This window comes from Vidua macroura, chromosome 5, assembly GCF_024509145.1.
Source record: "Vidua macroura isolate BioBank_ID:100142 chromosome 5, ASM2450914v1, whole genome shotgun sequence".
Taxonomy (NCBI): Eukaryota; Metazoa; Chordata; class Aves; order Passeriformes; family Viduidae; genus Vidua; species Vidua macroura.
In genome coordinates, this window is record NC_071575.1 from 450387 (window position 1) to 471760 (window position 21374).

At 39.9% G+C, this 21374-nt stretch overlaps 1 protein-coding gene across 7 annotated transcripts in view; it reads left to right on the top strand.

Annotated features, from left to right (window-relative positions):
- The window catches only part of CALD1 (caldesmon 1), a 227158-nt gene that overhangs the window by 69145 nt on the left and 136639 nt on the right, over positions 1–21374 (top strand). The gene's annotated exons all lie outside the window — the stretch shown is intronic.

Sequence of the window (21374 nt, forward strand, 5' to 3'; positions counted from 1 at the left end):
GCACTGGTGTGGGTCTCTTCCTTATTCTCCAGACTTTGGTGTCACTTCCTGTTGTGGATAGAACCTTATTAATCTGCTATGAGAGCACACTTGTTTCCTGACCTTTTGGAAATTTCAACAGCTGTTTTTCACAGGAATGCTGTAGCTTGAGGCTTAATTAGGGCCCATGAAGTGTTTAGAGGTCCTTTAATGAAAGGTGCCCTGCAAGTGATAAGTGCACTGTGATGTTATTAACTAAAGTGATGCCTACCAAGAACTAGTGGTAGATAAGGCCATCATCAGCTGCTGAGCTTTTCTGTCCCTTCTCTTTGATCTTGCAGGTTTCTAGTTCTTCCACTTCAGCAGTTTAAATTCCTCCTCACAAAGAACACCTATTGAAGTAAGGTGGACCAACTGATTTTTGGATCACTAATTCAAGCAGCTGGAGCAAATTATTAGGTTTACAATTTCAGTCTCAATTTAGAGCATTGTGGTTTTTAGAACTGCTTTCTGGGAGGCTTAACATTTAGGAACAACTGTCTTGAGTAGCCAGGGTATGTTACAGGACAAGAGTACCTGTGGGATCTTCCTGAGAGGTGGTCTCATTCTTGTTCTCACATATTCTGGTCTTCCCAAGAGTCATTCTTCTCTGTGAGATGTTACTGGGAGTGTTTTTGTGGCATCATTAACGACTCTGTATCTTGATCTTAACCATCCTGGACCTCATGCAGCATCTGAAAATAAAAGCTGCCTAAACTTTGTGGGGATTTTGTTTTGCTTTGGCTTGCCCTTTTTTTAAAGAAGCAAAACTGTAGTTTCTGAATGACCTGCAGATATTATGTGGGCAAAATTCCTGCTCTAAATGGTTCCCAGGATAACTCTGCATTGTGTATGTCCCAAGTAACTTGTAGCTGGGATTTGTTTTGTTTGCTTGCAAAAGAAAATTAATATATCATGATGGGCAATTCACGGCACATAAGTCAAATTACACAAACAACTGAGGATTTTTGTGTTCTTATATCTGTCCATGGATAATATTTGGAAAACAAAGTCATTTAAAAATCTTAAAGAATTTTGGCTGCCTTTCAGAAATGGTAGAGTTAAGTCAATAAAATGCTCAGTAGAGATTGTATGTCCCCAAACATATTTTATCTTGACAGGTTTTATACTATTGAGAGCTGCAGCCATGAGTTGAAGCCAAGTTGGGAAAAGAACAGCTCTGTTGCAGGGCTGCATTTGATGGGAATCTGAGGAGGGGAAGGGAGAGAATTGTGTGTGCTCTGAGAACGCCAAACGCAGAAAGCTTCACTAAGCTGAACTCCTGGGCTCTATAAATCATTGTAACATCAGTAGGTCTTTACTGATTTACATCTCTTGGGCATCTGTTTTGGTTTTTATTTTACACAAACCTAATTGCTCTGGATGCATGAAAGCATGGGGTTTTAATACAAGTTATATTGATGGCAGTAGCTTGGAGCCTGTGTATTAAAGCTTGTAGTTGGTATCATTGACTTAAAAAAAATAAATAAACGAGTGTGGCAATATCTAGCCTCCATGACCTGGATCAAATCAATCCATGATTTCTCTGCACTGAAGAGTGGCTTCGTTGAAGTTTGCTCATCACACATCTTGCTTCTCTGCCAGTGTGTGACTGGAAAGAATAGACTTTCTGGGTAGGATACTGGAAATTACGAGTTGTGTGACATTAGAACAGATACCTGATTGCCCTTTGGGTCCTCCCGTCTGAAAAGAATGTGAAAAATACATTCAAATAGCAAGGAGGATAAAATCTGTCTGTGATATCTGTTGAAGGAAGCTCAGGAGATCTAGTCCCACTGTTGCAGGATTGTAACTCTTTGGGTTTATGGAGAGGGAAATGTGGTGCTGTGGAGCAGCAAAGTGCCTTGTCTCTGTTTTAGTTAGCCTGCACCTGAATCGTGTGGAGTCCTGCTCTTTTATCCCAGTGAGAGGCTCCATGTAAAGGTGGAGGTCTGACACAGGTGTTCATTCATCCCTTTTTTTGGGATACCTTCTGCAGGTACTAAAGGAAACTTGCATGCAGGCAGTGCAGAATGGACATGGGCTGCAAGAGCTTCACTCGAGGGCAGGGAAGAGCAACTTGGAAGTGAACTTGGGAGGTACTTTTGGCTTACTTAATTAGCAGAAGTTGGAATGGTTTGGGGTTAAAGTTGTGAAAGAATTATAGAGGATTTAAGTTTACCTCTTGGTCATCCTATTTGAGCATTAGCAAGGCTTTGAACAAGCCTCATTTTGAGGCTCATTTTGTCTCATTTTGAGAGTCTGTTCTCCCGAAACCTTTGTTTTGAGGAATCTTTAGTGTGGTGTAGATCCTGTAAGAGGACACAGTGGACAGTTGGTAGTTGTGCCCTCCCCTTTTGCCTGTCCCCTCAGAAACCTGACTTCTAAAAGACTCCAAGCACTCTTAAAGTAAGAAGGAGCTACAATAAGAATGTTTGTCAGGCTGAGTGTCTTATAAATAAGTATGCTCATAAGTCACACAGCAATATGCACTGCCTAATAGGGTTATGTGGTGTGTTAAAAAATTAAACAAATGACATTTAGACTTGTAGATTTCTAATTGTTTTTCTTTCACAGAAATATCTTGAAGATATTTTGTTGTGTTGCTGCTGTTAAAATAGATATTTTGGACTGTTATGGTTCAATTGATTTGAAAAAAACCCCAACAACTTGGCGGAATGTTTATATTTTTCCTCCTTAGATGTTCTGTCCTTGAGTCAATGAACAGTGGCTTGAAGCTGATAAGGGATGCAGTTCAAAATGCTTGACTGCAGTGTGGAAGCAGCTGTTGGGGAACTAAAAACCTCAGAGGACCACCCTTCCCCACCATGGCTGTGTGTGTTGGCCTGAGAGGTTTCATCTTTCCCTGGAAGTCTTTCTTGATCCACTTAGGTGGAATAATGATATATAATTAGTAATTTTATATAATTATTGTCAGTTAATTATACTGGGGAGGCTGGGGTGGTGCTGTTTGCACACAGAGTGAGATTGACCACTGTGGAATTATTTCTCTTATGTGAGAGAAGAAAGCAACTCCTATGGGAAATATATTTGAATTAAATACCACATATTGATCCACTCATTACCTCAGGGGTGGCAGGCATGGAAAGCTAGTGGTGAAATGAGTTACAGGGAGAATCTAACAGGATACCAGGGGTAGCTTTCTCCAGCCTCCCTGAGCTCAGCCAGTGCTGCTTGGCGTGGTGTGCCTTTCTCTGCCATAAGTACCAGACAACATTTTCTTTCTCCTTTCAATCTTTGCACAGAGAGGGGGAAACTGGACTGCACTGGAGCCATTTCACAAGGACAGGGGCAATTGTCTTGCACTGAATTATATTGACTTCAGCTAAAGCAGGAGCAGATCCTTCAGGTCCAGGAGTAGCAATAAGGAAGTGTAGCATGTTCCATAATGTGGAAGCTGTGTCTTTATTTTTTTCGTCATGGCGAGATACTACATTTGAATCGAGAGCTCTCACTAGCCAAAGAACCTCCTGAAATTTTTTGTCTTCTGATGATTCTTAATTTTGAAAAAGATGAAGACTTGGGAAAATAAAAGTTATTAAAACTTACCAGGAGCTTAGATACTTAATTGGATAGTCAGTTTGAATTGAGTTCCTTGCCTTTACTTGATGATTCATTTTTAGAGAGATACCTGCTAAATGAGACTACGTGACTCGAAGTTCTGGGCAATGAAAGGCACAGTGTGATGCAGAATTGTAAGGTCAGATCCAGCTGAAGTCAGAAATTACTGAGAGTTGTTGCTCTCTGACAGCTTCACAGTGATTTAAGGCATGCAAAGCAATATATTCCAGCAGTGTTCAGGAAATGCTCTTCAGTTCAGTTCTGAAGACATATTTTTCCACTACACCTGTGTATAGTCATTCTAATCTTTAGTAGATTACTGCTCAGGACTTAGTGGTGTCTTTAGGGAAGCATAATGAAATCTGTGTTGCTTAGTGTCTGCTGTAACTTTCTCTAAATAGAGGATTTCATACCCAGCACCTTTCATCAGCCCTGGATTCACTCAGTTTGTCAGGCTGCAGTAACCTCTCACATTCACCTTCACTGGGGGTGTTTGCAACGTTCTGCTGAAAGAGTGAAACCTGGAGTGCTGTGAAACAGTGACAGAAACTCAAGAGGTTTCTCAGAGAGAAAAGAGAGGTTATTATAATGCATATACTTAGACATGACTGTGGTTGTATAGGACATCTGGCTTCTTTACTTTTGAAGTAACTTGCTGTTTCTTGTTTTCCACTTGGAATAATTCCTCTAAAGGCTGAACCTGCCACTGTGGGACAAATTTTGCACTTGGCTAAACATATTCAAATATTATCTGAGGCTTTCATTGCTGTAGATATTTCTTCTCCCTAGGTGTTGAGAAATTGCACGATGGTGGCTGGCAGGCAGGGAAAAGAAAATCTAAAGCAAAAAGGCTGCAATGAATGATTGATAAGTGATTGCTACAGATTTTTAAATGTGAAAGTGTCACTGTGAGCCAGCTGAAGTTAATACTATTATTCCTGAAAGTACCACTAAAAGCATGAACCAGTTAAAGTGAAGTGGCATTTTGGAAGTCAGGGTTTTTCAGAAATCACACTTCAGAAAAGCAGACATTCGTTTTTTTAGCTTTCACTGGTAGAAATCTAGATGCATGCTTTAAAACTCAGTTTACTCTGGCTGTAGTCAAATAAGTAAAGACAGAATATTGGTCCAGATGGGGATGCTTAAATCACCAACTCATGTCTTAATTTATCTTCTTTTCCTTCAGTTCATCCTCCCTTTGAAATCTGGTCACCTAAGAATTTTTCTGAATGCTGTGATCTGGAATATTTCCTTAAAACAGTATCTGCTGAGTTATTTTAGATTGCTGATTTACTGCTGTCCTTCCTATGTCTTTTTAGGTTTTTAATTCTTTCTCCAATAATTCTCCATTACTGTCAAGCCTAGGGCAGTAATAAAAAGAAGATTCTGGTCTTGTACTCAGTTCCTGGTTGTCCCATGTCCTCTGATTTCTATCATGACAAAACATGCTAATGGTGAGCTACCCTGGTACTTGGCATGATCTTTCACGTTATGTTTCTTAAAATATATAATTTATTGGAAGCTGGCTTGTTAGAAGTACTGGATGAGTGGTGTTGAAATGAAATTAATTTGCTTTCTAGAAGAAATAACCCAAACAGAAGCTTTTATCAGACTTCTGCCCTGAAAGAGCCCAGCTGTTAGGAAGTGGGGATGTGTGCAGGCTTCATACTCACACAATGGTTGGCCTTTTTTATGCAGGCTATTGGTAGGGCTGCTCATTTATAACAACTGTTTGTATGAGCAAGTGAAAAACTGTCAGGGTCCTGTCTAAGGAAATTGTGTTCCATTGGTGCAAAGCATCATCAGGTGTCAGGAGGTAGATTAGTAAAAATAAATTTGCAAATTTTTCCAGCCATACAGCCCCGGACTGTTATTGTAAAATGAGTAAAGATACTCAAAATACACATTCATTTGGGTTTTCTTTCCAAATCTGAAAAAACATAGTCTATCTAAAGCCTGTTTAATGGAAAGTGATTCCCAGGGGGTTAGAGAGTTTCTGGGGTTTTTTTCCAGTAATGAAAAAGTTAGCACTGAAACAGGAAGTGCATATAAACATCTACTCAGCAAACCCATGACACATTTATATAGTGGAGATTTTAGAGGTTAAGAGTATCCAGTAGGTACTGGGAATGCTCCAAGTTCTCCAGGCTTCCAGTTTCATTGTTGTGTTTGAAACCTCAGGGAAAAATACAAGTACTTATCAAATATTTGCATTTATCCACATTCTTGCAAATTACATGCAAGAATGATATTTTAGAGATTCCTTGAACTTACTCAGTGGTTGTGGAAATTCTGTGGTCTGCCCTGTCCCATACCTAAAAATGTTGCTGTTTGTCTAGCTGTTACTCTTAAAATTTCCAAAACAATTAATTGGAAAAGAAGAAAAGTTAACACACTGTAACAAGGAGAGAAAAACAATTCCTTACCCACGTCCCTCACTGAAAAAGGTTTTTACAGTGTGGGGGTGGTGGGAGAAGCAGGGCCTGGAAGCTTTGTCCATAAAATCAATGGTGGGATAATTTCCAAGGTCAACAGAATATACAGTGGCTGCACTCCTGTAACCCGTGACTGCCATAAACACGCCTTTGCAGCATGAAAATAGCCCAGCTCCTCTGGGATTGTCTGATTGACTGGATTGTGCCAGAGGAGTGGGGCAGCAGAGGAGGCCTGGCCCTCTCTGTCAGTAGTGATCTGGTGATCCTTGGGCAGATGGTCCTTGTGGAATTCCAGCGTGATTTTGGGAAATGTGTATCAGGCACGCTGGTCTCTTTGAACAGTTGGTATTACAGGGCTCCAGAACTGGAAAACTCGGGGAAAAAATATGAAGTGAGGAGGAGAAGTGAAGGAGAGTTACTACTGGGTGATATTACAGCTGCTACTACTTAGAATTCAGATAAAAAGCACAGATGATACCAGGATCAGGAGGGTGGGGGGATAGTGAGCAGTGATGAAGATAAGGCAGCTGTAGAATGCAATCTGTGTCGTTCAAGAAAGTGACTCTGTTCAGATAAATTGTTGTAATGCAGCCAAAACCAAAATCATATATTAAGAAACAAGATAAATGGAATGAGGAACTGTATCTTCTGTGTATGAGCAATATAGAAGACTCTAATAAAAATCAAATCTTGGTACCTCCTTGGGGACAGATATTGGCTACTAACCGGCTCTGTGATTCTAGCAGAGAAAATCCTATGCAATAGCTGGAATCTGAAAGCAGACAAGCAAATTAGACACACATTTTTATGCTCAGGGTGATGAACTGCTGGAAGAACAATGTTTGGTTGATTCTTCTCTTGGTGGTGGTAAGAAAATGTGACATCTGCCTTATGTCACAGAGCCCAGAGTTTTGGGGGTTTTAAAATTCTTCCTTGTAGTTAAGAAGTCCCCTCGAGTTCTATCTAAAAACTGATATGGGGACTATGTGTGCACAGAGTCATAAGTACTGCTAGACAAAGTTGGAACCTTTCTGATCCCTCCTGAAGTGCAAATCTATTGCAGCAGGAGTATTGAGCTTGTTTCAATAAAACCCCAACAGGAATAACTTTGTTACAATGGTCAATAAACTGTGCTAATGAGCTTGTCTGGGGCTGTCACAGAAAAGTGATCCAGAGATGTCTGCAAAGACAAGAAACACAAAATAAAATGTGTGGTAAATGAGCTCCTGGAGACCAAACATGAAGGCTGTTGTTGGACTATTTCAAAATGGCTTTTGAGGTTCCATGCACTAAGGGACTAGAAACTGGGGGTACCCAGCAAGGCACACACTCTAGAGGCTTTTCTGGGTGGGTTCTTCAATGGGAGACTTTCAGGCTGGAATTTATTGTGGATTTAACTTCACATTAATGACTGACATCCACTGGAGATGTACTGCTCTGCTGCATCTCCAGAATGAGAGCAAGCTATTTTGATAACTAATCACGATAGAGGTACTAAATGTGTTCTTGAGTCACTAAAATATGTTAGTAGACAATAGACATAACAGTAGACACCTCAGTGACAGAACAAGAAAAAGTTATTTAATGCTTGCTTTATACATAACTTATGCAGAATGGAATGAATTTACTTTCTCTGCCTTCCATGTTTTGTTTTTAGAGCTTTAGGAATAAAGAAATACTGTCTTCCACTAGGTATTTATCAAGAGATCAAATTAGTGACAGCTGATCAATAGTTTTATAAGACAATGTGGGCCTGAGTTAGAAAACCAAACCCCATTCCTTTTAGGAGGTTTACATGCTTACTTTTGTGCAGAAGCCAGGGTGGATGAGTTTTTTATGGTATTTTTTTTTCAAGTGTGATATGGTAAGAAAATGGGTGTGGGTGAAAGAGAAGACTAATTCCTCTGTGGCATTTATGAACCCAAGTGACTGGGAAGGTTGCAAAGTAAAGCAGATATTACAAAGAATCAGACAATTTTGTGAGTTCTGTATTTTAGGGTCTTTTAATTATTATTTTTGTAGTGTTTTTTTCCCTAGGTTTATATTAATATTCCTGAGGAGAGCTAAGAGAAAATAATTATGAAAAATGACAGTAGAATTTAGCAGGAGACTTGAAATTGGGAGGAAATGTGAGGGAAAGAAACGAAGATGGCTTTGGATCTGCAAGTCTGAGATGAGAGAGGAGGAGGGCAGAGCTGTGAGGAGTGATAGAGAGGACAGACAGAAGGAAGATGGGTGCAGGTTTTTGAAGCACCAGTCTGAAATAATACTGGGAAAAAGAGGTTAGGAAGGGATGAACAGAAGATTTATAGGTAATTGGAATGATACAGTTGTGGAACTGAAATCAGAAATACCAGCTCTGGGCACTGCTGGAGGTGATAAACTGTTTAACACAGGTTTTGAAGGCTGTTATATTTCCATTTAGTTGTGATGTTATTCAGCATATTTTAGACTAGTAGTGGCAATTTTGTTAATTGTGGCACTGCTCCATCTGGTGGAAAAGAATTTTTTCCTGTTTAGCATGGAGACTTCACATATCTGATGGTAAAACGTGATTGGAAAATCCACCCCCCACCCCCTTTGCCATGTTTCTCAACGCCCCAAAACCAAATAACTACACTTAAAAGTCCTGAGAGGAATAAAAAGTAGTGAAAGGCGTTCATATGATGTTACATGTACATTTTTATATAATTCTCTGCTCTCCAGAAATTTTTGATGGTTATCCACACTATCTTCCTACTCATCATCAGTGTTTTGGTAACAAAGGTTTGTCTTGTATTTTTCTGTAAACTGTATGTAGACCGTATTGGCTTGCTGTCTTCTGTGACAGGTCTGCTTGTAGTTCCACCTTTTTTTTTTTTTTTTTTTTTTTTTTAATTGAAAAGCATTAAAATAGGTACAGGGTAAAATGTTTAATGTAGTTCTATGGCTCTGGCCCCAGGTCAGTGTTCCAGAGTTGATGTCCTGGGTAGGACACATCATGGCAGAGTATCAGACTTCTGCTCTGACTGTGATTAACTGGCTCAGTGTGAATCTCGTGGAAAGTAACAGAAGGTGGATCTGCCATCACATGAGCCTTTAGAAGGAAATACTTGGGTTAGTTTGAGACAGACCCAGGTTTAATGTAGAATTTTTAATCTTTTTTTGTGTTTTCAGTACTTTGCTTCCATTTTCTCTGCCCATGAGTTTGAGTCTTGACTTCTCAGTAGGATTCCAGGACACATTTTTAACTTCCTCTTTTGTGACTCCAAGTTATGTTTCCAAATGAGTGCTTGCTTAGGCTTCTCTGTTGCATCTTTCATCACCATTTTCCGATGTCTCCCTGTAAATGTCAGGCACTTCATCACCTCGATGACTTCATGTACCTTCATGCAGGGCTGGTGGCCTGGGATATTCTACAAGTGAGTTTATCTTGTCATCACCACTTGTGCTTTGGACTGGACCTGCTCCTGAGCAATGTAGAGAGATGACTGCGTGACTGCAACCTTTGCTCTGTGCTATCCCACTGCCTAAACTCGCCCTCTTTGCCTGCTTTTGAATCTGGCCGTGTCCCAGGATCAAGGACAAGGGGAATATTATCTCCCCATGGCTGTGAGCTGGAGAATGTGTTGCCAAAAACTTCCTGGCTGCATGAAGTGTGATACCATCTCAGCATTTTAGCAAGAGCTGTCACACAGCTGAAACTGCAGCATGCTCTTGTGTCTGTTTGGTCATCTTGCTGTAAAATGTTTATGAGGACTTTTATCAAGATGATCCATCTTGAATCCCATGTGTGTCATCCTCTTTGTGATTTCAGCAGGGCATTGCACAATGACTGGCAGGGCTACCTGACTGATAAGTCTGATAAGAGCTGTCTGATCAGCATCACTCAGGTTTGTGTGGTCACTCCCAGCTTCCTGGGAAGCTTTGTGTGCTCTGTTTGAGTCTCAGGTAGCTGCATGGCTTTAACCACTTATTACCCAGTTGTACTCTCAAATTCTCCTTGTTCTCCTTGCCAAGCAATACATGCAATTTTATTGCCACCTTCCATTTTATGTAATATGTCTGGGTCTATGTATTTATTGCATTGTAGTATATTACATATATACACACACCCCCCCTTTCCAGGCTTTGTAGTCTGGCCAAACCAGTATTGCAACCTGGATTGGTTGATGGCTTGTTGGGTTGGAAGCAGTGAATTGAAATTGACCATATGAAGCAGTGCTCTTCCCTATAGGTTCAGTCTGCTTTGATAGTGTTGCCTCAAGTTGAAATAGCAGGCAAATATTTGCTGGATTTGGACTAAATGACTGACACTGTGCTATCTGTAATTTTTAATGAGCATTTAACTGTTAGGTGTGAAATGGAGAAAGTACTAAGTGTAAAAGATATTATTTCCCTCTGCTGCAGTGGTTTACAGTACACGTAACAGTAGTTGGTACTGACTGGAATTAAGTCTGGATTAAAATTTGGACACTAGCTGCAGACCCCGTGCATGAAAAAAAAACATAGAGAAATAAATTCCTTCTTGATAGCTGATTTTTTCAAAAATGCCTTTTGGTTGAAGTACTACATGCATTTTACCAAGTTCATGTACCTCTGCAGTTTATTTTAAGAGATCTGAATTTATTTGGTGTAGATTTATTTCAATTATCTAATCAGAAGCAGACACATAACTTCTTAGGCTGTCAGAGGTATTCAGGAATGTATGACAAACTTCAAAGGAATGTATAAGATCTTGCTACACATCTTACTATGCGTTTTTATAGAGAAGAGTTAATTAAATTTTCCCTTTCTGCCCAGAAATTGCTTATAGGCTAAATTAAGTATGTGGGGTTGTAAGGCTTTTCAACATTCTCTTTCTGCTTTAGCTTTGTGACTGATTAAACAACCAAATGCTTATCTGGATCAAAGAAATAATAAGCAGAGGGGGCATCCTTAGGGCAGTTATCAGTTGAAAACAATTTAGTTGTCAGGTATCCAAGTTCCAAGGCACAGAGCCCACCAGAGGGATTAAGCAACAGGGACTGTGTAAAATAATGTTTACTTGCAAAGAAGAAACATCCAGGAGGGAAGCAGCTCTGTTTCCCAGCTCATGTTTCTGCAGGCAGGGGTTTGCTGGGGAATAAAAGGACTGTGCCACCCTTGGGAGTCCTGCCTGGTGCTGGGTGTGGTCCCAGTCAGGGACAGGAGTTACCTGGGTACAGGACAAAATCCTTCCCTGCCTCCAAATTGGGAAAGCAGCTTGGGTTAACTCCTGTGGAGACTTAATTTATGTTCACTCGCTGGGAGGGAAGGGGAGAAGGGAAAAAAAAAAAGCTCTGGTTATCTCAATATACACCATTCAAGTATGTTTGCAGGGACCATATTTCAAGTTATTAGTCTCAGCAATTTAGATAAGAGCATGTACTTTCCTACAAAAGACAAGGCACAGTGTCTTAATATTAATACCTGACACAGAGTAACCCTGTGTGATAAAGTACATAGATAGCACAACAAGGGGTGAATTAGAAATGCCTGGGAAGATATACGATGCCATTAGTAAAACATGGAGATTTATGTGTGACATTAACATCTCTAAGATAGCAGAAGCAGAATTGTACAGTTAAAGCTGCCTAAATGTTTTTTTATTCTTTCCCCCAGATGCAATAACAAAGAGATCTGAGAGAAAGGGTTATCTAATGAGTGAAGTACTGCCTACAATTTGGCAGACCCACCATTCCCTTCAAATTTTCCTCTCTACCCTCTTGCAAATGACTAGGACTCAAATGTTTGAGATCCGTGGCTGATGGCCCTAATGATGGTGGCGTTTTGGGTGTGATTGAACACAAGAGGTGGGTTGCCCTTCCTTGGCATTGAGGTATCTTGCTACCTGCTGGGAATGGCCCTGGAGGAGCAGGACTGGCCAGCAGCAGGCACCAAACAGAGAGGTCTCCTGGACTCTGCTTCTGAGCTCTGAAATCAGGAAACAGGTGAATTTTAACTCTGGCCAGCTTGTGTGGCATATTTCATCTGCCAGGGCTGCAGGGTCAGGGGAGTGAGAGAGTGGCTTCATCCTCTGTGGCTGGGTGTGCCCTTTGCTGCTTTACACTGACAATTGGTGCTGTTCTGTGATGCCCAGTTAGGCTCTGTTTTCATTCGCGTAGAGCTGGGACAGCAGCGATGAATCCTTGTTCAGCCATGGGGCAGTCCTGTCCTTCCTGCCAAGTGGGAGATTTTATTGTCTTGATTCATTATAGCACAGAGAGATGGAGCCACAGTTATAACCCTGGAATAGTTATAATGGTTATAACCCTTTCATGGCCCTGGAATGTGAAAATGTTCTATTGCCTCTTGGGAGTTTCTTGCTGTACAAAGTGAATTCAGCTAAGCAAGTACTCATTTTTCAAGAGAGACCTATTCTTACAGTGCAGGAAGTTCTCACTTGCGGAGAGTCAGCATGAAAATCAGCAGTCAGTCTGTGTTGTCTTAAAAGCAGAGAAGAAAGAAAAACTGTCATTGTACCTTTAGGATGGAAATTTTAAGGGATAGCTCAGTGTACAAGTAGAGAATGCAACTGTGTAGTAAACTGAGGTATAATTATCTATTGAAATTGTGCTTTCCTTCTCTTTGAACTGTTAGCATTTATACATAAATAAAAGTTCCACTGGTTTTGAGGTAAGGCAGTTCAATATTGACACTTTATTGGTCATTTGGGGAAAGTTGTCTGGTGCTGTGGGGGTGTGCAACATAATGAAGAGTTTTGTTGGGACCCTCGGCAAATATCCTCAGAAATTTGTGAATCAGAAGCTGAAGATGATCCCTCCCTCTCAAGTGTATTATTAGTTTGCTGATTGGAAGAAAAAAAGGTTGCTTATAAGTAAGAATAATCTCATGTTCAAATGTGGAGCCCTTTTACATTTGGTGAAGTGTCATTAATAATTAATCACGTATGAAAACACTTCATCTGAAACGTCTCCAAGATCTTTTCAAAGGTGAGTTTTGTGCCAAAGCTCATTGTAAGTATCACTTGGATTACCAAGACTGAAGCACAGTGAGCATGAAGATTTAGTTTTAATTTACATTTGAAAATGGGAGAAGGAAAATTAGAAACCTGATTAATGACTAGTGAGCTAGTTACCTGACAAGATTTTGGGGTCTTTTCCTGTCAGCTGGAAAACAACACTAACATATCCAGCTGCTGCATACAGAAAGGATACAGAGACATTTACAAATATCAGAGATGCTGACTTTGTACTTTTTGATGCCTTTTTCATTTTTATGAGAGAAGTTGACCAGAAACAGCTCCATAGTGCATAACCCTTTATTGTTTAGGGGTTTGTAAGTTCCATTTTATTTTTCATAGTGTAATTTTTTAAATCTTGTAGTTTAAAATGAAACAAAACCTCACTTTTATGATGTGCAAGCATATATATTTTACATTTATTTTCATAACTTCCAATGGAAAGAAGACCTCCAAGGAGCTGTTGTCAGGTTAATAAAGCTGGAGTCTGAGGCTCCACAGAGCAGGGAAGTCCTTGAGCTTCATTCCATGACATGGATGGTTCTGGATGCTTCACAGAAACAAAGATGTCAGGGTGTAATTTAGCATCACTTGTTTTCAGTACCTATATCATGAAGAGCCTGATGGAAAGTCTTCAGTGAGTTTTGGATCAGATAATGAAACAGTTTGCCTATGAAACACCAGAGAATTCAGATTTAAGAATAGATTTTATTGGAGGCCAGGCTCTTTATATACGTATAAAAAGACTTTAAAAATATGGTTGGAATAAGTGTTTGTGATTCCTTTAAAATCAAGAAATGAAGCCATTCTAGTGATTTCTAAGAAAAGTGAAAGTTAGCATGTAAGAAACAGATGCTGTTTTTTTTGGCCCTGCTGAAACTGATGATGAAGCTTCTCTCCTATCCAGTTGTGGTCCTCAGATCTGGCAGACTCACTGGTTTTCTGGCTGTTGACTGTTCTTAGCAATAACCTCTGGCCAAAATACACCAGCTTGCTGGATGTCCAGTGCCCTAGGCTAATTAATGTCTATGAATCCTGTGTTTAGTACATAAATGCAGAGCATTTTCATCCCACACCTTGGTAGGCCTGATGCTTTGGATTGATTCCAGTTGAATGCTGTCCATCAGTGCAGCATAAAGTAATTCTAATAGAGAAGTATTTCAGACCTACTTACTTTGACTTGTCACTGTTGGCACGGGGAAGAACTCTGCACAGAAATTCGTGTAAGTGCTGCATTCTTCTAGAGTAAAATGGACCATTTGAACAAAAAATCCTCATAAAAATCACCAGAATGAGTGTGCATGCATAACAGAAAACTCCCAACCAGTCTTGTTAAATCCATGTTTTACACTGTCAAAGTCATGGAATGCATAACAATAGTCTGGCTATAGGTCAAGGGCCTGTTTGTTCTTTCATATTTCGTCTAAGCTGGCAAGTGGACACGCTTTCTGTCAAAGAGAAGATGCCAAAGGAAAGGGCAGGGTTTTTTCCAAGTTATTTTTGAAAGGCCTTGATTCTTGGATGTCTGATTAGGATATTTTAGACCTGGCTGTCATTACCCTGGAAATCAAATGCTGCTGCAGCTTAATACAGGCAGCCAAAATCATTAAAAGCATTCCAAAAAAATTCATCTAAAGATATAGTTTTATTCAGCTGCACAAAACAGCAAGGCACTGATTGTAAGCTCAGCAGGGGTTTCATACATTGTCTTACATCAGTGTTTAACCAAAATTGTCTCCTTTAAAGAGCAAAAGAATGGGGTCTGCTGTGCTCTCCTCTCTATTCTCATGCACATCCACACACGTTTCTGTAGCAGAAGTTTGTTTCTGTGCTTGGGGCTCCTTCTCTCTTATGTATACATAAAATTGAATTCTGAGCTGAATTCTGTGGGAGCCTGAGCTTGCAGGATCCAAGCTGGGCTGTGTGCTTTCCCTGTCTCCCAGAGGTGAGGAGTAGCTCCACTGGGTGGAAGCACCTTCTTGGGTGTGAATTTCTTCAGCCCTGTCAAGCCCCTGAAGGGAGAAGGTCTGCCTGATGCCTGGCACATGGATCACTGGGTGACATCCTTGTGTTCAAAGGAGGACACTTTCAATAGCTCATCTGCTTCTTCTGTTTTATCCTGTTCCGCCTGGGGTTATTCATGGCTTGTTACAGATCTGACAGCACAGTTCTGTCCTGCATTTTCCAAGGTGATTCTTCAAATACATTGTTACAAAGACTTGTTTTAAACTTGGTTTTCCTGCAATGTTTTGCTTTCTTTGCTAATGGCATAAAAACCATGAAACTGAACAGCTCTAATCAGAATTATTTCTCGGGCAACTATGAAAGCAGCAGTTTGAGATATTATATCAAACTCTTTTAGTCCCAAAGCAAGTGTTGTTACAGTGAATACCTTGGCAAAGATTGCCTGTTTATATGGTATTGGACTCCAACAGATCATCTCTTCCAGACTCAGATTATCTACCTGCAGAAAAGAGATGATGATTCTGAACTACTTTCAACCCTGTGTTAGCTGCAAGGTGTCAAGTGGCTTTCTTGGTGTTTATTTTTAAAGAAATCTTTAAAAGATACCTTTCTGTAGTGTAAAATGGCTTTATGATCAAGCTGCCAGGCATTGCTTTTTCTGCGTCTATCTCAAAGTTCTTTACAGAGGAGTTTGGCATCATTTTCCTTTTTGTCACTCTGACAAAATGAAGCACAAAAAAAAGAAAAATTATTCCTGTGACAGCACCAAACTGGAGGTGATGCCAGCCAAGTGCTTTGACCACTGTGTCATGCTGTACTTTGAAGGGCACTAATCTCCCAGTCCAAATAACATCAAACATGTTCCCAAAACCATTGAAATATTCATTCCTCATGGAGATAGATGGGATATGAAAACAGGAAATATACTTTTAACAACAGCTGACAGTATCTTGGAGCTGTAGCAAATGACAAATCTTTTGAAAAATCCAGCAAAGGGTAGAATTAGGTTAATTTCTTAAGAGAGATTCAAAAAACAGCATAACTTGTCTGTCACCTGACATATTAGCATGCACAGGTGAGCCAGATAACTATGTTGTTTTAACCCATACTCAACATTCCTATCTGTAAATCTGCTCAAAGGGCCCCATATCGACATCTTGTGTGGTACTATCATTAAATCTTTTTTTGCTACTGCCTGGAATTTCATTATGAACAATCACTGATGTAACACTAAACCTATGGAATCTTAAACACATCTCAAAATCTGTGGAATAAAGTGGACTCCTAGCAAATAAAAAAGATGCAGTATTTTTTGTTGGTACTGTGTTTTTTCAAGTGGTTCATTCCAACATTTTCCCAAACATATTTCAACTAAAATGTTTCGAAAGAAACTTTCTTCAGTTTTAGTGTTTGGGTTAGGGTTTTGTTGATTAATGTTGTTTCTGTTTTCTTCTCTCCCATTTTTCTGACACACAGTTGTTTGGTTGTTTCCTGCTTTATCTTGGGTTTTATCTCTAAATGTGTCGCTTTGACAGCTCTGTGGCTGTGTTGTGCCTTCATATTGCCACACAACCTTCAGTCCCATCCAACTCTCAGCCTGTCACGAAGCTGTGCTGGGTGCATGCCGTCAACACAGCATTTGTCAAAATTCAGTATTTGAGGTTTGGTACATTTTCCACCTATAGAACTCTAATTGTTTTTCTGATGCCTGTCAGAAAACCTTCATTTCAAAATATTTTTTTTTAAAAAGGGTCAATTTCAGCCTCATAGCAAAGTCTCAGTCCAGGCAAAATGTTGTTTGGCTTGTGTTTTATTGTTGTGTCCATACACATTGAAACTGGAGAGAACTAAGTTAAGAAAATGAGTGGTGAAGTAAAAATGATGTGGGTTATGACACAGGCTACCAATAGTTTCAAGGGAGCACTCAGTAGGTCTGGTGGTGTGTACCAAGGCTGGAGTTAATAACCTCAGGCACTGGAGTGTGAGTGAGCGCTCAGCATGCTGTGACCGGCTACCAGAGATCCTTCAGAGCAGTTGATGCTTTAAATTCTACTTTTCTTTGTGACAAACTTGTCAAAAGAGTTTTGAAGGTCTAAGGAAAAAAAGCAAAAAAACAAGACCTCTGTCCCATAAACCCCTGTCTCTTCAGAGTTTTGTCTGAGCTATAAATTCACTGCTGATATTGGCTGAGGAAATGGCTGTCTGCCCAATATAGTTGTCCCACAAAAATGTACAGAATCTCTTTCAGTCTCCTGTAAAGAAAAACATGGAGCAAAAATGTTGGGGGGAAAAAATAAGTAAAACAGGATATGACCTTCTTTGGAGTATATATATAGAGGAATTAAAGGATCCTCAAAAAGTCTTTTTTTTTTTTTTTTTTTTTTTTGTCCTGAAATGCCAATGTTTATGTTGATGATTGATTCCAGAATTGATTAGAGGCAGAAGGATAGACAGGTGAGTGGTGGAAGTATTAACCAAAAATGTCTAAACCAAGATTTTAAAAGAGGGTTCTGTCTGCACATGAAACATTCACATGTATGTTGTGTTTTTGGATGCTGACAAAGAAACAACATAGCCTGCCTTATGTTGTTTAAACAACATAACCTTTTCCTTGTTACCTAATGGAATATCATATGCTGGGTTGTCATGAAAATGTTGTTAACACAAATTGTCAGAAATTCAGCTTCGTGTTTGAGTCATGAAAGGGACTGAAGCTGTACTTTGAGCAAGGCTTGTGCCTAACTCTAGTGAACAGTACTGTGCAGTAGTGAAAACTACTGTGAAAAAACAATTGCTGCCCTGGGTCAAGTAACAGACAAAACTGCTTTAGGTCTTTTTAAAGTGCTGTTAGAGGAGAAACTCAGGGACTTATTCTTGTAGGTAAAATGAAAGCGTAAAAGAAGTTATCTTGCTAAAATACCCAGAATTTTTTTTTTTTTTTAACTATGTCCCATGAAACTTTAAGGGAGACTTTCAAGAGCATGAGAAGTCTATAAGCTGTGACCTGTGACTCCTTTCTGTCACATTTCAGTCCTCATCCTGGTCAGCTGGAAGAGTTGGGAATTTGAATCTGAGGATGACTTTACAGAGAATTTGAAATGTGCTTCTGTAAATGCGTGGGTTGCTTGCTGTAAGGACACCAAAGAGGTGCTGCTTTCTGTCAGGAGTGGTGGCTTTCATGTTGTCTCTACAGGTGATTGTAAATGGAAGATGTTTCTGGCTGCGCTGAAAGATTTTCTTTTGCCATTTGCCTCCTTTAAAGTGTCTGCAGCCCAGATCTGCTTGGGTTGTAATGTCTTCTGATCCTAGGGGCTGAATAAAACCAGGCCAAGTAATTCCTGGGAACTTCTGCAACCAGAATTGCTAGGAAGCAGGGGAATTCAGCACATCCAATGCTTTCCTCTGACTCAGTGCCATACTTGGTGCCAATGGGTGTTTTGGCTGCTTTTTGTGCCTCCTGCTTTACTAGCCCTGAGCCAGGGCTCAAAAGAAGTTCAGAAATCCAGCTTTGGTTTCTTTAAGTTTTTAAATGTTTGTGCCATAACGGGGAGAGTTGTCCTCAGCACTTTGCTCAAATAAAACTTCACAGGCTTTGCCATTTCCAGGGTGTTGCAATGAAAGAAGGCACTTTGTTTCTTTGTTTAGGTTATGGAAAGGAGGATCAAACTTTTTCCAGTAGATTGGAAATAGGCAGCCCTCAGTGCTGTTGGTTTTGCTTGCTAACGCAGGCTTTACCATCTAAGTGTTCCCATACTTAATCCCATGGGCCATGAGGATTGCCCTCTCTGAGAAACATTTCTGGAAATGATCATTTCCCCTTGCTACAGAGAATAGAATTTCACATTGGAAAAGAACAATGGAAAAACATAATTTAGTTTGCTTATAAAATATTCAGTGGTCTACTGCTCTGTTTAGAAGTAGCTATCTCTAGTTATAAAGTTATGAAAGAAAGACAGTACTGACCCCCTGAAGAGGAAATTTTTATTTCCACAACTGTTTGGGTTTGGTACTCAAACTTCAGTTTCTCCCACCTGGTAATTAGTTGATCAGTATGTAAGTAAATATGGGGAATGAGATGATCTATAAGAGGTTGAAGAAATAATGAGGTAAATAATAAGGTAAATTAATTTGTGTTGCACTGAGTACTCCTTTTAAGAACAAAGTGCAAGATAATTGTCTCAGCTTTACTTTGTGTGTGTCACCCAGAGATTTCTTGAGTATGAACCAAATAAATTAATTTTATAGAAGCTTTTTAGTTATTGGTGCCCCTTGACTTTGATATTTTGCCAGCTATATGGTATGAAACATGATAAAAGTATATCAGCAAATGGATTAAAAAAATCCTCTGGCTCAGTGTTGTCAGTGCTTGCTCGTTCATGGTATTTCACTTGATAGATCATAGAATCATAGAGTGGTGTGAGTTGGAAAAGGTCTGAAGTATATTTGTGAGTTTTGTTTCAATAAGGAATTCTTGAAGATATTTGGCAAAATGGAATTACTTTTCTAAAAGTTTTTTTATAGTACTGTGCTTAGGACTACAGAGTAAAAACAGCCCAGGAAAGAAAAACATGTCCTTGGTCAGGAATGTGTGTGTGTGTGTTTTGGCTCTGCCTCAACAAACGTGAGCCTAACTTAAAGAAGGTGAGTAATCTTGTTTGGTTGGTGAGGAGAACACTTAAGTACCCTGTGAATGAGAGTGCTCAGGAACGACTTGGTGTTAAGGTATCACAGGAAACAAGGCTAAGTGAAAGCCTTAGAAAGAAAACAAGATGTTCTTCTGATTAACACTGATGTCCACCTTCAGGGCTTTATCTGCAAAACATCTCAGCAGTCAGGAAGTTACACGACTTAAAGGTGTTTCACTGTACTGTGTTGTACCTTTGAATTTATATTTTCTTCTTCGATGTAAATGATGGGGCATTTTTTCCTCACAGCTACAGTAAATTAAGCAGAGCTTCTGCTTGAAAGACCTGGATCACTTCATGTAGCTACATGAATCCTGAAGGGCACGTCAGTCCTTGGATTTTTTTAGTGATTGGAGCAGTTTGGCATTTTATTGATGGAAGGATAGATCTGGATTTTATCTGGGTTAAAATGTGCAACTGCAATTGACTTTAATGGGAGTTTTATTAAGGCTGAGATAGTCCTGTAACCTGGATTTATGCATTGCACAAAGAGAACCTGCATTCCTTTCACCAGGTCTGCTGGATTTGGGAAACCCTGCATTCGTCAGTATTTACTGTGATCCAGCCTTGGGAAGGTTCAGAATGGAGTTTCCTGGAGGAACTGCCATCTTAGCTGGTCACAGCTGTGATTTTTGGTCTTGGCAGCTCTTGGGGCAGCAAAGGTGTTTGTTGCTTTTGTGAAACAATAGGGTACCATTTGTGTTTAGCCATGGTGGAGCACAGTGCTGCATCTGTGGGGGAGACTTTGACTCCCTCTTAACTTCATCACACATTACCTTCAAAAACCCCCTATGACAAGCAGTATAAAATTGAAACAAACACCTCAAAATTCTGTAAGATAAGCAAATCCTGCCCCTGACACTGCTGCTTATATACTTAGGAGAAATCCTGTAAAATTGCACTGCCACTTGCAAAAGCATGATGTATTTTTTTCAGGGCTTAGTCAAATCTCTTGCTTAAGACAGTGAGTCTAATGAATACTCTTAAGCCCACCTGCTGATTGTGTTGATTAGGTGAGAAGGTAAACTCATTTGTCTAATTAAATGCTGATTGTGAAGCAAGCTTATTTTTGGTCTCTTTCTTTGCCTGGTTTAACAGATAAAAGAAAATTTCTCTGCACCTTGTAATTCCAGCCTTTTGCCTTCTGAGTGTGTGAACATTTGAAACTTTTGTCTTTTTTACTGCCTCTGTACATGGAAGTGGATGGGAGCCACCAGAGCCTCTGAGCAGCTTTCCAGCCAGCTGAGGTTACTCCAAATTGGAGATCTGAGTCTATTCTCCCAAGAACTCCCTCCAGTTCTCCCCCGAGGCATATTCAGAGGCAATTTTTTTCTCACCACATGCTAAGTTATCATTTATCCCAGCTATTGCTTGAAGGTGGCTGTTCTAACACTGTTGCAGTCAAAGTACATGTACAGGCATACAAACAGCCTGTCACTGAAACCAAAGTAAATGCAATCCAACAGCTATGCACAAATAGCCAGAAGTTTTTGCATCTTTGACTGGAGGCAGCCAGCAATCAAGAAACTGTGCTGGTCTACAGCCAAAAGAAATAGGGAATTCCCTCAGTTGTGGGGTTTTTTTTGGTTTTTTTTTTTTTTTTTTTTTTCCTCCTCTGAAGTGATTAATGAGGGCATAATCAGGTTTGGCTCCATATTAATCGGTGCAGTTTGGATATTAAAATTGGCAGTTCTGTTGCTGATGCTT